Genomic DNA, 18,114 nt, shown 5'->3' with positions numbered 1-18,114 from the left:
GGCTCAGTGCACCCTGTATTGATCGACAACTTCGGTATGAGCAAGCTGTCTGCAAGGTGATTGCCCAGGATGTTGACATTAGACCAGAAGCTGACCAGATTGTAAATTTTAATGACACTTCTGGCTCGCGTCCAGGCTAATCCAGTCAGTTTCTTTTAAAAATTTTTGACCCAGGATGAGACATTTGTTCACCACTTTGAACTTGAATCATAGACCCAAAGCAAACACTGGAAACACCACGATTCTCTACCTCCCCCCAAATTCAAGGAATTGGTATCTGTTGGCAAGGTGATGGCCTCAGTGATTTGGGACTGTGGGAGTTCTCACGATTGACTGCTTGCAAAAGGGTCCACCCATTAATAGGGTCTATTATGCATCAGAATTGCGACAGTTGAAAGAAGCAATATAAAGGAAACGGATAGGGCGTGCTGTTGCTCCAGGACAATGCCGCTGTCCACACGGCGCAGGTGGCAGTGGCTGAAGCAACCAATTGTGGCTTTGAACTGTTTCCTCATGTTCTCTCCTCACCCGACCTGGCTCCGTCTGACTTCTGCCTGTTTCCCAAACTGAAATCCCACCTGTGTGGTCACCGCTTTCGGAGTGATGATGATGAAGTCACCCATGCTGTTGAGGCGTAATTGGAGGCACAACATGTGATCTTCCGCAACGGGATGGCAGTGTTTGTACGTCGGTTACCAAGTGCGTTGAATTTAGAGGAGATTATATTGAGAAATAATATAAAAACAGTCTTTCTGCTGTGACGTTTTTTGGGTGAGGCCGAGAATTTCGTGAAGGACCCACATGGACCAATACACAGAAATTATTCGCTTACTAAATTGGCATAGGTGATTTTTTTTTTAACATTGTGCTTTAAACTAGTGTATCTAGTTTGGCCTAATGTGTGGTACATTCTGGATAGATATGTACGCTTCCAGCAAAATTTTGTTGCAGTTTTAACAGCAGTTATTTTTTAGTAATATTCCATAAGTACGTGATATCCATGCAAATGTAATTTTCTGACTAGTCCGCTACAAACCTCAAAGGTGGGATTCCTTCCAGAGATAATAGCCATCCTAAAAATAACCTTTCTGCTGTTAAAAGACCCTGGCCAGACGTGATATGAGGGCTGAGGAGGGTCAAGGTGTGGTGCGAGGGCTGGGGAAAGGGCGAGGTGTGGTGTGAGGGCTGGGGAGGGGGTGAAGTGTGGTGTGAGGGCTGAGGAGGGGTAAGGTATGATGTGAGAGCTGGGGAGGGGCGAGGTGTGGTATGAGGGCTGAGGAGGGGTAAGGCGTGGTGTGAGGGCTGAGGAGGGGTAAGGTGTGGTGTGAGAGTTGGGGAAGGGCGAGGTGTGGTGTGAGGGCTGAGGAAGGGTAAGGTGTGGTGTGAGGGCTAGGTAAGGGGCAAGGTGTGGTCTGAGGGATGAGGAGGGGCAAGGTGTGGTGTGAGAGAGCTGGGCAGGGGCAGAGTGTGGTATGAGGGCTGGGGAGGGGCAAGATGTGATGTGAGGGCTGGGGAGGGGCAAGATGTGGTGTGAGGGCTGGGGAGGGGCAAGGTGTGGTGTGAGGGCTGAGGAGGGGCAAGGTGTGGTGTGAGGACTAAGGCACGTCTGGGGAGGGGTTTCAAGGGCTGGGACAGGGTTCAAGAAGAGGAATATCGGGAAAAAGTATGTTGCGAGGGTTGACTGTGGGCAAGGTATACTCGTACAATGGGGCCTGGAGGGGGGCAGTAAGCTATACGGAAAATGTGTATTGTGCGGGTTGATAAGGTACAAGTTATGGGCAAGATGTGAGGGTGTTGGGGCCAGGCAGGTGTGGGGCAGGGTGCGTTGGGAAGGCTGGGGGGCAGGGTGCGTTGGGAAGGCTGGGGCAGGGCAGGACAGGGGGAGGGCGGGAGGGAGTAAACCAGAGGGTGCCGAACCGCACCCTGGGGCCGCCAACAGAGAAAACCACATATCTTCGTCTGGCCAGAATTATAGTCGTGTTTGTCTGAGCGAGGAGAAAAAATCCTATTAGTGGTTCAGGAACGGTCAGTCGTGTTGTTTGGTAGAGCTTCAAATTTTTAAGGCAATTTTTATTCATCCATCCAAACATAACATGATTATTTATTTTTTTTTCTTTTTTTTTTCTTTTTTAGTTTTTATAAGTGTTCAAGTAGTCAGTGAGTGCAAGAGATTTTCTGTCATCACTCAACTGACTCTTTATGTAACTACAAATTGATACCGGATACAGCCATACTTAGTATCAAAACATGAAACAGACACCAAACATCTCCTTCTGTTTCAAAGATTAATAGCTACATTCTTACTTTCATTTCATTGTTTTTTGGGTGGAATTTTGTCTCCAATTTGGACATTAAATTTTCCAGTAACGTCTCACTTTAATGTTTTTTTATTTATTTATTTTTTTTTTATTTTTATTTTTTTACTGAACATACAGATAGACCAAATATCACTTGATAAACATTAAGGTTTTTGTATGACTGTTTATCATGGAAAAGTTCTAGTTTATCATTGGGTTATATTTTATTGTTAGACGAACATTTGTAGTTTTCACCAATTTAATGTGTCGAAATCTGTCGTCAGATGAATAATTTGGACAGTGTTTAAACTCGTCCTTGACTATCGGAACCATATTTAATGTGAAATATATATAATTATCACTTCAGCTTAGACACTCCACTATTCTTCTTCTTCTTTATCTTTTTCTTTATTATTATTATTATTATTATTATTATTATTATTATTCCCTCAGCTGACTGTATTAAATAGTGTTAGAAAGCCACTGTACATCTGAAGAAAGTAATTCATATCACACTGCTACATCACTCTACCACACCTCAGTCACATCTCACACTGCCACACCTCAGTCATATCTCACACTGCCACACCTCAGTCACATCTCACACTGCCACACCTCAGTCACATCTCACACTGCCATACCTCAGTCACATCTCACACTGCCATACCTGTCACATCTCACACTGCCACACCTCAGTCACATCTCAACTGCCACACCTCAGTCACCTCTCATTCTGCCACACCTCAGTCACATCTCACACTGCCACACCTCAGTCACATCTCACACTGCCACACCTCAGTCACATCTCACACTGCCACACCTCAGTCGCATCTCACACTGCCACACCTCAGTCACATCTCACACTGCCACACCTCAGTCACATCTCACACTGCCATACCTCAGTCACATCTCACACTGCCACACCTCAGTCACATCTCACACTGCCACACCTCAGTCACATCTCACACTGCCACACCTCAGTCACATCTCACACTGCCACACCTCAGTCACATCTCACACTGCCACACCTCAGTCACATCTCACACTGCCACACCTCAGTCACATCTCACACTGCCACACCTCAGTCACATCTCACACTGCCACACCTCAGTCACATCTCACACTGCCACACCTCAGTCACATCTCACACTACCATACCTCAGTCACATCTCACACTGCCACACCTCAGTCACATCTCACACTGCCACACCTCAGTCACATCTCACACTGCCACACCTCAGTCACATCTCACACTACCATTCCTCAGTCTCATCTCACACTGCCACACCTCAGTCACATCTCACACTGCCACACCTCAGTCACATCTCACACTGCCACACCTCAGTCACATCTCACACTGCCACACCTCAGTCACATCTCACACTGCCACACCTCAGTCACATCTCACACTGCCACACCTCAGTCACATCTCACACTGCCACACCTCAGTCACATCTCACACTGCCACACCTCAGTCACATCTCACACTGCCACACCCCATTCATATCTTATCCTGTCACACCTTAGTTCCTTTAACACTGCCACACGTCTCATCTCTTAATGCACAACTGCACTGAGACTATTTCAGCAGCGTGTATTTCCATCAAGAGAGCTTCATGCGTCTCCGTCACGGCCTTTTCAGCCATTCATCAGCCGTCACTAATAACATTCATTAGATATAGCCCTTCCTACTTAGACTTTAGACCATTTTACTTCTAGGTAACCTTCCATGAGCACTCTAATCACCACCTTCCACCCGCCACCATCATCATCCCTACATAATGAGTGCCGTATCTCCCCTCATTACGATAACTACATCTCCACTCTTCTTAATTACTATCGTCTGTATCTTTACCACTATCCTTACAGTACCACGACTTACACTACCACTACCCTATCCTCCAGCCACTACTTGACCCTCACCCCTCACCCCTCACTACCTTTCCCCATCCCCTCTACTTACCCATAACAACCATGGCCCTCACTCCTGCACTGCTCCCAGCCACTACTACCTCCATATCCCCAAAACCGCCACCACCCCACTCCACTACCCCAGGCACCACTCCTTCGCCCCACTATCACAGTCACTACTCCTTTGGCCCACTGCCATCATCACTACAACCCGACCTACTCCCACAGTCCTCACCGTTACCTACTTAGCGCACTATCAATAGCATCACACCGCACCGCACCGCACTATACTGCCACACCCACCACTTATGACTGTTCCATCACTAGCACTTCCCTAACCCACCCCACTCCACAGTCATCACCTGAGTCCATCTTCCATCACCACAGCTACCCTACTTCTTTACCACAGTCACCACAACTACCCTACCCTTTTCAGTATCATCACCAGAATCTTGTTTCCATCACCACCACTACCTTACACCATCCCACCATCGACACCAGACTCCTTCCTCCGCCACCACCACATACTCCTTTTGCTCAGCTACAGCCACAACCCGTTCCTTTTCCGCATTCACCACTACTCACTTCCCTCTCCACCACCACCACTACCCACCCCACTTCACAGTCACTACCAGAATCCTGTCTTCATCACCACCACTACCTCACTCCTTTTCTGTAATCACTACTTCATCACCACCATTACCCTATTTCTTTTCTGCAATTGTTGCACCATCACCACCATTACCCCATTCCATTTCTGCAATCACCACCACTGCCTCATTCCTTTTCTGCAGTCACCACTCCATCACCACACTACCCCATTCCTTTTCTGCAGTCACTCCATAATCACCACTACCGTGCTCCTTTTCCACAATCACCACCACTGACTCCTTCCTCCACCAACCCGCTACCACAGTCACCATCACGGACTCTTGCATCCATAACCACCTCAACCCTGCTGCCATCATAATGCCTCCATCACTGCCACAGTCACCATCACTGATCCCTTCCTCCGTCACCACCACTATCACCCTTGCACCAGTCTACAGCTCCTGTCATTTCCAGCATTGCCTTTCACCATTTTACCTCAGCTCTGTGTGTCATTTTCAGACCCCTCCTAACCTTTAACCCTTTCAGTACGGTCACGTCTTTTATCATTACAGTCTCGCCACTCCCAAGACGATTTCATACCACTTAGGAGGAATGAGAAAGTGAGCCGCCTTCTAAGTAGTATAGGTGGCTTCTTAGTACCTTTTCTTGAGCGATTTATTTTGCTTATTGTACACGAACATTTCTTTTGTATGTTGTGTATTTGTCTTTCACTTCAATATTGACACCGTTTAGATCGGTAACGTACATGACAATATGGATTTTTAATGGGCAGAATAAATCGCTTATGAAGAGGTGTTCCAGAATCTCCAGATCCAGTGAGAGTACAACTCAATGTTTCCATTCACCCCTTCAGTACGATTGCACTTTAAAATTGCTACCGGCAGAAGATTAAATGATAACCTTTTCAACCCCCTCCCCCCAACCTGCACCATCAGTTATCTTACCCCAGTTGTAAATCATGGCCGTCATTTATCATTCCTTCGTCATTTCCCACAACCTTCATCCTATCATTAGTGCCATACCTTCCCGTCTTCACTCTCCAGCATTTCAGTATATCCTGTACATTTCGAAAGGCCTCCCCTGGCTTGATAAAATCCCACGGTGATAGCGATGACATAGTCGTAGTAAAGTAGGCGATGTTTTATTGAAAGCTTTATTGGAGACTTTTATAACAACTTCTGACTTCCCTGTCCATCACCACCACTACCCGCCCACGTCACAGTCACCACTGTTCCGAATGGTGTAATAAAAGAGCGAATTAAAACAGTTGGTCGTAGTAAGCTAGAAAGGTGTGGTCAACTGAAGGGATAAGTAGCCTCCTCTCGTCTCTCTCTCTCTCTCTCTCTCTCTCTCTCTCTCTTTCTCGTATATATATATATATATATATATATATATATATATATATATATATATATATATATATATATATATATATATATATATATATATATATATATATGTATGTATATATATACATGTATGTATATATATACATGTATGTATATATATATATATATATATATATATATATATGTATATATATATATATATATATATATATATGTATGTATATATATACATGTATGTATATATATACATGTATGTATATATATATATATATATATATATATATATATATATATATATATATATATATATATATATATATATTTATTTATGAACGACAGTCATAATCACTGACCCTAGATAAAGAGAAATGACAATTTACACACATCTGCATCGTCAGGAAACTTTTGCGGCACGCAAAATAATAAAACTCAGCCTCCCTGTATCCTCCTCATCAGTCAGCTCCTCAGTTTGAGCTCCGTATCTGTAACTCCAATACCCAGTAACCTGCAGTTTCCAACCTCTAACTGTCGGCCGCCTTACAAACCTCCTGCTCAGTATTTCAATGTCAGATCTATATGCAGTCGTCTGCTTTATCTAGTCACACTGTATATATGTATTAAGCCACCCTTCATTCTCCAACATTAAACATCCCCATTATGACGAAATAATTTTTCTTTTGTCTTAGAAGACACTTCGAACTGGAGAGGTTAATTAGAACTTTCTTTAAATCTGAAATCACAAGAGATCTCCCTTAAGCTGAAGAAAAATATCTGGTGGCGACCTAACTTTAAAAAATCCAAGTTTAGGAGCTAAATACTGCTCCCAACTGCCCACATCCTCACTCAAACTCATTAAACCTTGCAACCCCCACAGCCTCCAACCTCAGTCCGTGTAGCCTCATCCTAGTCTTCACGTAACACAAACCTCGTAATACCCAACCCTTTAGAACGTCAGTCATCTGTCGCTTAACCTTGCAACTTCATCAGTCAGCAACTCCAATTTGCACGCCTCAAGCATCTTCGCCATTAGTCAGTCATTAATTCATCGGTCATAACTCTTTCGCTGCTGGGGCTACATTTTGTATTTTATTGACCAGCAGACGATTTTGCTCTGCTGAGAGACATTCTAGCATCCAGAGAGTTAAAACCTTCTTGTTGTTGTGGAGGTGCACGTATTTTATTCCCTACGGTACGGTTATCCTCAGCTGAAATGAATCGTTGCTGACAAGGGTCTAACGTTACCAAGTAACCTTTTTGACTGCCATAGACGCACCTTGTAATTTTATACAAGTTAACACCTGACAAGTCTGTTCAGTTGACAAAGAAGTTAATGGATTTACCTTTTGCCGAATAGCGACCTCCCATCGCTGAATTGAACCGTTCGGCTTTAGCCAAAACATAGAGAGGTTCGTCGCATCCTGCAAAGGGTTAATGAAAAACTTCACCCCCGCGTCCCTTGCACATTAAAAAACATATGGTTTCCAGCCTCTTGGAATCTGCTTACCAACACACTGCTCAGCAGCTTCAAATCTTCTGTAATCTTCAACCCACACACCCCTTCCTCAACTCCTCAGCCCCTCTCTTAGCTTCCAGCATTCCCTCAAGCCTGAAAAGCCCACCGCCCCTTCATTATTTCCCCCGTGTGCGTGTTGACCCACATGCACCTGGCCTGCCCCTGTGTGTGTGTCACCGGGTAACCTCGGCATCACGCCACACTCGCCTCACCACCACCACCCGCCATCATACCAGGATTCCGCCGCCTCCAGACTGACCTACATTCTCCCCGCCACACACACACACACACACACACACACACACACACACACACACACACACACACACACACACACACACACACACACACACACACACACACACACACACACACACACACACACACACACACACACACACACACACACACACACACACACACACACACACACACACACACACACACACACACACACACACACACACACACACACACACACACACACACACACACACACACACACACACACACACACACACACACACACACACACACACACACACACACACACACACACACACACACACACACACACACACACACACACACACACACACACACACACACACACACACACACACACACACACACACACACACACACACACACACACACACACACACACACACACACACACACACACACACACACACACACACACACACACACACACACACACACACACACACACACACACACACACACACACACACACACACACACACACACACACACACACGGTTCGCAGGAGGTCCCTTCGTAGATTTTTTTTTTTTCCCATTACATTTGGGGATATGCATTGTGTTTAGGCCCATTCCTAGATACATGTTAGTGTTTGTGGGTTTATGTTCCCATATACTGCATTTGACTCTGTGCGCTTTGTGTTTTTTGTATGGTGCATGTGGGCCTGTTTGTGGGTTCGTGCTGGGTTTTGCTGCATTTGGGATTGATTGTGGGATTGTGTTGATACATGTTGCATACAGGCCTGATTGTGGGTGTGTGTTCTTTTTTGTTGTATCAGGAACCTTCCGTCAGAGCCCGTTAGTAATACTGCTTTGTACTTGGGCACAGTGTTAATTTCTGTTTGGATTCGTTTGTGGGTTTGTATTGCCCTGTTTTGTGTCTGAGCACGTTCGTGGATTTATATTTCACATGGACCCGTTCTTGGATTTATGTTGCAGGTTGACCCGTTGTTATTTGTTATGACTTTATGCTTTCCTGTTCATTTTTCTTTCCCTCCCCGTTTATTAGTGGAAAATTAGTTGATGATGATGGTGGTGGTGATCCTTTCGTGGATGTGTCATACCTGGGCCGTTCATGAATTTGTGTCACATTTAGATCTGTTTGTAGAGGTGTGTTATTTCCGGCTTTGCTCGTGAATTCTTTTGTATCCGACGTTCGTACATTTATATCACATCCGAGACCTTTCGTAAATCTCTGTCACATCTGACCTCGTTAGTAGATTTACGTTCCATCAGGCCTCGTTAGTGGATTTGTGTCTCAACTCCTTCGTGGGTTTATATCTCACCAGGCCTCTTTAGTGGATTTGTCGTACTTAGGTCTGTTCGTGGATCCATTTTGCACGTACGGATAAGCCTGTTTTTGTATTTATTTTAAAGCTAGGCCTCTTCGGGAGATATTTTGGATCTAAGTTCGTGCGTGGATTTTTCTTTTAAGGCTGTTCGTGTTTTTTTTTTTTTTTTTTTTTGTTCTTATATTTACTTTGCATCCGGGCTTGTTCGTGTATTGTCACATACAAACCTGTTCTTGGAGTCTTGTCGTATCTGGACACCTGTATAAGCATTCTTGGGTTTAAATTGTGTATAAGTTTGCTTTTTATTATACTTTAGTCTCACTTACATAGCCAGGAGACACTTCACAGTCATATTAGAATGATAATTACGAAAAAATAAAAAAGATTATAGATAATGCCTAACTGCTGTCTGAATCTGCTGATCTCGCAATATAACGAAGATTCTTTATTCATCCTTCTCCTGGATTAACTGGTATTACACTGCATGAACTGTGAGGCCGGTGGTGTGATTGTGAGGACTGAAGCGACTGGAGGCTCTTGATGATTGTGAAAGGTTGGTTTATGGAGAGTTGTTGATTACAGAGCCACAACCTCGCCTGGGGTGGATTAGTGGCGTTGCGTAACCCCTTAATAAGACAACCTCTCCCCTGACGTCTCTGCTCATTGGTCCGTGGAATCATTGCGTCATTACTTTCTCCTAGCCAGTGTTGGGCCTGGAAATCCTGTTAGTCTTTGCTCATTGGTCCTGAGAGCTGCTACGTCATGACGTTCCTCTCGCCTATCGCAAGGCTGGATAGCTCCCCGTTACTACGTCATCGCTTACCATTACCCAGTACCAAGCCTGGGAGCCCGTTCATGGTTGCTGATTAGTCTGTGAGGGCCTTTACGTCATTACCTGCTCCAGCCAATCCCAAACAATAATACGTTTGTTCAAACCTGAGAGATGCACAGGTCTATGCTGCTGAATTTTGAAACATGAGTAATTAGACTTGAAGACCCACTTGAGTCGTAATCAAGGAGACTCATTCCAGCCACTTAACTAAGGTTCATCGAATTTCGTATAACCAGAACTTAGTAAATCATCGTTCAGGGAGTGGCCAAGTTCCGTCCGAAGATAGTAAAACAGACGTGAACCCAGTGCGTGACGTCACCGACCGTTCCCCTCCTCGCCATTGGTCAGCGTGCAGGATGAGCCAGCCAGCGAGCCAGTCAGTCATCCCCGCTGCGTCATCACTCACTAACGGGAATCGTTCTGGAAAACTCCGAATGGGTTGCGTCAGGTTATAGTAACACTGACGCATACCCATACAAGGACACTCTCACTAACACAGGTTTCTGTTTTTATAGTTGCACATGCATTCACAGTGACGCATGCAAACACACACACACACACACACACACACACACACACACACACACACACACACACACACACACACACACACACACACACACACACACTTCTTAATCGGAGCAGCACAAACACTCACAGACAGAAAGACATACTAACGCACATACTCATATCCATAGGAACGTACTTTCACAGTGACGCATGCCAGCAACACTTCATTATTGCTCACACCTGTAGTTATACTAACATATTCTCTTTAACGCCTATTAGAACAGTGTCAGTAACGCTCATACCTATTTATATCGTAAATAAAAAAAAACAAGCTGTGTATGTGTGTGTGTATGTCTGTGCGTTTGTTCGCATCTTTCACGTGAACAGTAATAGATATCGACCTAACTCTTTTTGCATTAGGTCGGAGTAAGTCCAGGGAGTGCCAGAAAAATACCGAAATTTTTTTTTTGCGATCTCACGTGACGCGACGGTGCGAAATTGTCGGAAATAGCGACAGGCGAAATGTGCGAAAAGCATTTTCCGACTTTTTGGCCAGAACTGGTCATTCTGGGCCCAATAACTGAACAGAAGCAAAGATAATGGTATTTGCAAACATTTTGTGATGGAAAGGCTGTTAGTCCCGCAAATTTTTGCAGGCAAGCACTAGTATGTTAATAATAATGTATACATTCACACTGACATGCGCATACCTACAAGGACACTTATACCAGCATGCACACTTATATTCATAATAGTATTTGCATTCACACTGACGCTCGCTCACAGTAACGCATATCACTGACTCTTGCATTAACGCAATATTTGTAGTAACATATAAAAAATATATGTACACTAACGCATACTCACTAACGCATACCCGCAAGGAGTGAAAGCGCACACACACACACACACACACACACACACACACACACACACACACACACACACACACACACACACACACACACACACACACACACACACACACACACACAGAATGATCATTTATTTGGTCTGCGTTTAGCAATTAGCGAGAAAGTATGGGGGTTATTTAGGGTGTGAAGGAGGAAACCGGGTGGGTACAGTTCACATCTTGTCTCTGGCTACTCATGTTCAGTATTTTACTCTCTCTCTCTCTCTCTCTCTCTCTCTCTCTCTCTCTCTCTCTTGAGCGCGCACGCCTTTTTTTTTTTTTTAATGAAATCTTCAGTGTTCTGAATGTTTGTTCGCTTTGACTGCTTTTCCTATCCAAGGGTTGTGTGTGTGTGTGTGTGTGTGTGTGTGTGTGTGTGTCTGTGTGTGTGTGTCACAACTGGGCTTACGTATTTGGTACTGATTCGCAGTTACTAACACCATAATATCCGTCATTCACTGTGATTATCCGCATCATCGTCGTCATTGTGTAATCATACCCGTACAGTAATCGAGTCCACTAAAGTATCATTGTTATATCATTGTCGTAAACAGTACCTTTTTACTGTTATCATTATAACCACCGTCATTATCACCATCTCATTATCAGCATCGCCCCTATATTATTATCAGTATCATTCTTCTGATCATTTTCACAACTGTTATTCTTGCCTCCATCATCATCATCATCATCATTTTCATACATATTATTCTTGCTTTCATCATGATCATCATTTTCATAGCTATTATTCCTACCTTCATCATCATCATCATCATCATCATTTTCGTAGCTGGTATTCATACCATCAACATGATCATCATCATCATTATTTTCATACCAATTATTCTTACCTTCGTCATCATCATCATTATCATTTTCATACCAGTTATTCTTACCTTCGTCATCATCATTATCATTTTTATACCAGTTATACTTACCCTCGTCATCATCATCATTATCATTATCATTATTTTCATAGCTATTTTTCTTATCATCATCATCATCATCATGCTCTCCTCACTTTCCACCTCGTTCCCAGGCAGCAGCACACCCAACACAAACTCAGTATACCGCCAACTCATGCCTTACTTCGCCCCCCCCCCTCTCTCTCTCTCTCTCTCTCTCTCTCTCTCTCTGATAGCGTCTCCAGTCTCTTTCCACTGTTGCTTATTCATCACCTATATCACCATCATCATCGTCTTTAATCACGCCAGTTTCACCATCATCATCCTATTTAATCACCGTAATATACTGTTACCATCATCTTTAATCATTGTAATATATCCCTAGTCATCACTTTCAGTAAATTCAATTATCAGCATCGTCCTCATTTTTGCAGGCTCCATCATCATCATCATCATCATCATCATCATCATCATCATCATCATCATCATCCATAGCTACTTCATCCTGTGTACACATCCTCCACCTCCTCCTCCTCCTCCTCCTCATCATCATCATCATCATTATCATCATCATCATCATCATCATCATCCTTAACCACTTCAGCCCGTGAACATTTTTTATTTTTACTCTCGCTAACGACTATCGATTTTGTTCAACTTGAGAGAGACTTCATGGGTTTTATGTGTCAGGAAAGATTTCATTATTCTTGCCAGTATTATCCTCATCATCATCTTTTACTCGTATTCCCACATCATCATCATCATTATCATCATCATCATCATCATCATCATCATCATCATCATCATCATCATCACCTTGTAACCCGCCTTCCCGTGTGTATATATATAAATAAACTTGTTAATCTCAAACTCTTCCTTCTTACAGTTAGTTTCTTAACCTTCATAATTTCCTCCTCATTATTTTTCCTTAGACACCTTCCCGTCTGCAAAATTGGTGGTCTGCCTAACCTCGCTTTCTGTCATCATCATCATCATCATCATCATCATCATCATCATCATCATCATCATCATCATCATCATCTCCATTAATTCCACATTTCCCAAATTGTGTAGCGATGATCCTCCTCCTCCTCCTTCTCCTCCTCCTCATCATCATCATCATCATCATCATCACCCTCATATTGTTCACTTATCAGTATTTCCTCTATTTTTCACTCCTCCACTCGCCCAGTAGTCTGTGTAATCCAGGGGTCCACCACTCCTCCCTCCCCCCCCCCACTTTTTTTCGCTGTTTTCCTTTTGGGGTTGGCATGATTACTCATTTAAACCACCTGCTAAATATGCATAGCCACGGCTTATAAATTATCACTGTGGCAAACACTGCATCATCCACGCAGTAAAAATAAGTGAAAAAGAAATAACATAGAAGACTAGAAAAGATAAATATTTTCTGTTATAGAACTGTACAATATACTGTAGCTATAAAAAGATAATCAGGAGCTTTATCGGGAATATGAAATGATTACTATTCTATAATTGTACGCTTGTGTTGTGTAGATATAAAAAGATGTTTAAAAATGTTACAGTAAATGTGAGATCGTTAGGATTTTAAAACATTTAGGGCCACTTTTTCATCTGCCAGTTAACTCCCATTTTGTTTGTTTAGCGTCATTTATTACTATATTTATATTTGTCATTTTTTTTTTTACTTCACATGGCCACGGTTCTTTTATCCCAAAGGAATAAATTTACCCTTGGTTAAGAATCCTTGCTGTAAGCGGTTGTTTCCATTTTCATCATCACCATCATCATCATCATCATCATCATGATTCCTACCATCACCGTCGGCAATAATAGTTCCATTTTCAGTTCCTCCATCACTTGCTAGCCGTTGTAAGCGATGGTCTTCCTCCTCTTCATTATCATCATCATCATCATCATCAATATTACTTCCATTTTGAATTTTCCCTCACCTACCGTCCTCTGTAAACAATGGCCCTCCTCAAATTCACCACCATCATCAATATCGTCACAGTCACCATCACCGTAAGCAATAACACCTCCAATATAATTTCTTTCCCCACAGTCCGCTAGTGTGTAAACAATGATCCCTCTAACCCCATTCCCCTGCAGCTCATCGCTCAGGCAGGCTTGGTGGCTGAACAAGTTGCAGAGTCAGTGTTGCAAATGAAAACGCCTTCCCCAGACAAGTTTGGGAAAAGAGGGAGGGGGTGAGGAGGGGAGAGTGAAAACTTTTATCGGCTGAGCCACTGTTTGCCTGACAATAGTGACTGGTGCAAGGAGACGGGTTCTGTATTGTTAGACTGGTTCCTTGGTTGACTGTGGGGTGGGGTGGTTGGTTGAATGGTTGAATAGGTGGGTGGTTAGGTCAGTTAGTGGTTGTTTTGGTGAGTGAATGGTTGTTTTGGTGAATGAATGGTTGGATGGGTGGAATGCTGAGTAGATGGTTGGTTGGGTGTGTGGTTGACTGGTTCTGTATTGTTCGATTGGTTCCTTGGTTGACTGAGGGGTGGCGTGGTTGATTGGTTGGTTGACTGAGTGGTTGGTTGGGTGAGTGGATGGCTGACTGGTGCAAAAAACCTGGTTCTGTATTTTTCGAGTGGTTCTTGGTTAGCTGAGGGGTGGTCTGGTTGACTTAATGAGTGGATGGTCGGTTGCTTTGGTTAGTTGGTTGGTTGAATGAATGGTTGATTAGTGCAAGGAGGTTGGGTTTGTATCATTCGACTGGTTCTTCGTTGACTTAGGGGTGGTGTGGTTGGTTGGTTGGATGGTTGACTGGTGCAAGGAAACTGATTTTGTATTGTACTAGATTTTGAATGACTTAGGGGTGGTGTGGTTGATTGGTTGGATGGTTGAATGATTGGGTGATTGGTTGAATTAATGGTTGCTTGGTTGGCTGAGTGGCCGGGTAGTTGAATGTGTGATTGGTTGGCTGGGTGGGTAGAAGGTGGATTGGTTCTACATTGTTAGACTAGTTCTTGGTTGGCAGAGAATGATGTGGTTGGCTGAGTGGTTGATTGATGCAGAGAGACTGATCATGTGTGTCTTGGTTGGGTAAGGGATGGTGTAATTGGGAGAGTGGATGGATATGGTTGGTTGAGTGATAGCATGATTGAATAGTTGGGTAGATAAAGGTTAGGTTTGTGATGGTTTGGTTAGTTGGGTGGATAGTTAGATGTGATTAGTTGAACGGTGGTTTGTTGGTTGGGCGAATAGTTGGTTATGGTTAGTTTTATGGTGGTGTGGTAGGTTGAGTGGGTGAATAATGGTTAGCTGTGGTGGTGTGGTTGGTAGATCGAGGGAAGCAAACAAAACAGGTTAACAGGCAGTAGGTCAGAGTGGAGAAAGTTAGGAGAGGCTTTTGTCCTGCAGTGAACCAAGACATGATGTGGTTGTTGATTTTTTTTTTTTTCTTTGAGGGGGTGGGGGTGGAGGTGGTCAGTTGGTTGGTTAATTTGTGGGTTGGAGGAAGGAGTGACTGGATGTATGGTATGCTAACCCATTTACGGCGATGACGTCTTTAACACTTTCTCCAGTGACTCACCATTAGCTAAATATAGTCGTCTGCTGTTGGCTGGTATACAATGCTAGAGTTGTTCAGTCAGTGTGAGAGATAATGGTGACAGTAGTTAACGCTTATCAAGCTGCTATGCTCACTTTCACCTGAGTTAGATTATCTGGGGTTATCAGGAGGACAGGGATAGAATTGTTCCCACCATCAGCTTGTTACTTCTTTACTCGTGCCATAGCCCCTTAACCCCTTATTGCGATGACGTAAATTTATTCTTGATACCACCAGACGATTTTTACTTAACCTAGGAAGGACCTGTAGTAGTGAAGGAGTTGATCATAACTCCACCAAACTATTTACTTCCTCGTAAAATGTCGTAAGGTAAATCAGAGCCTTTGAAAGCAACATAACAAGAATAAAACAAAAAATACGTCACTGGATTGAAGGGTTAACGCCTTCACGTGGTGGCACCGATGTAGGTTGGTGGCTTAAATTTCCGGTTATTCAAACATCCCTCACCTCCCTCCCTGTCCCCCGAAACGAGGACGGTGGGCTGCCGGAGAAGGACATTCAGCCTGCAGTCCACTGGGTTCACGTTTCAGATGAACCTGGGTCTACAACTGCTGCAAGAAAAAATGATGACCTCCGGGTGAAGGGGTTTAATTGTGTGGTTGATTTAGTTATAAGTTAGTAATTAACCCTCTCATGGTCACTTCTTTCGTAGTCAGTTATTACAGTTAAGCCCAGACGATTTTATTCAGCAATGGGTGAGTCATAGGAGCTTAACTACTAAATGGAGGTATGGCTGGTAGATAGAAAGTGAAATGTATTATGGCTGCGTGGGTTAGTGAGAGCAGTAGAGTTGGTTGGGTTGCGTAGGGGGTTGGTTGGTAGCGGTGAGTGGTTGAGAAGCTGGTTGAGTGGCTTGTTAACTGGTTGATTGGAAGAGCGATGAGGTGTGTGGTTGAGAAACTGGCTGAGTGACTTGTTAATTGGTTGATTGGAATCATGATCACTTAATTGGTTTTGTGAGTTAGCGAGGGTCTAGATAACTGATTAAAGAACCGGTTGGAAATTACATTGTATAAGTGGCTGAATGATATGTGCGTTGTTGATTAGGTTAATTACACGGTGGATTTTAGGGATCGGTGGTTGATTGGCTTTTGTTTCAGTGAATGTTGTGCTGGTCGTATACTGTAGATAACTGAAAAGTCTGTGTTGTAGTTGATTAGATTAAAGACTAGTAGTTTGTCTGACTGGTTGATTGGGTTTACACAGGAACGAGAAATTAGTTGATTGGCTCATTGTTCGGGGATGATTGCTGGTTGATAAAGGAACAAAAGTGGTTGGTTGTTAGCTAGAGACTGCTTGATTGACAGGCTGATATGATGGATGACTGGTTTCGTCCTTCGATGATTGGTTGAATGATAACTGATTTGTTGGTGAACGATGACTGTTTTATGCTTGGATGAATGGTGAATACCCGGTATTGATTGACAGTACGTGTGTATGAGTGGTTAAATGGTGACTGGTTGTGCATGTGGGTGAATGGTTGAATAGTGACTGCTTGTGCGTTTGGGTGAGTGGTTGAATGGTGAGTGATTCTTGGATGAGTGGTTGAATAGTGACTTGCTGCGCTTGTGGATGAGTGGTTGAATAGTGACTGGTTGTGTGTTTGGGTAAGAGGTTGAACGGTGACTGATTCTTGGATAAGTGGTTGGATGGTGACTGGCTGTGAATGAGTGGTTAAGTGATGACTGGTTTGGTTCGTGAGGGTTGATAGTCTGGATGCTTTATCATGGGAAAACGATGAGAAGTTTGGGCTACTTATGTGTTTTGGCATCACCCTGACGTCAACATAATAAACAGAATACACGTACCCTTGAGGAGTTGTTTATTAGGAAGATGAGACAATATTGACCCGACTTGACCCTCTTTAGGCAGGAACCCGGAGATAGTGAAAGTTAGGCCAGAACCTGTGTATCTTCCCAATGAGCAGTTTATGACATGCTGGGTAGGGAACTGAATGGTTTGATGACTAGTTGTGAGATTGGACGAATTATTATTATTATTATTATTATTATTATTATTATTATTATTATTATTATTGTTATTGTTACTATTATTTACACGAGGATGACTTCGTTTTTTTTTTTCTCCTACCACCAGATTTTTATTCTTCTAGTGAAAGCGTATGACACAG

The sequence above is a fragment of the Coenobita brevimanus genome, chromosome 24, assembly GCF_032717465.1.
Source record: "Coenobita brevimanus isolate Jiangsu-jjx chromosome 24, ASM3271746v2, whole genome shotgun sequence".
NCBI classification, from domain to species: Eukaryota; Metazoa; Arthropoda; class Malacostraca; order Decapoda; family Coenobitidae; genus Coenobita; species Coenobita brevimanus.
Note: the sequence above shows the minus strand (reverse complement) of the source record.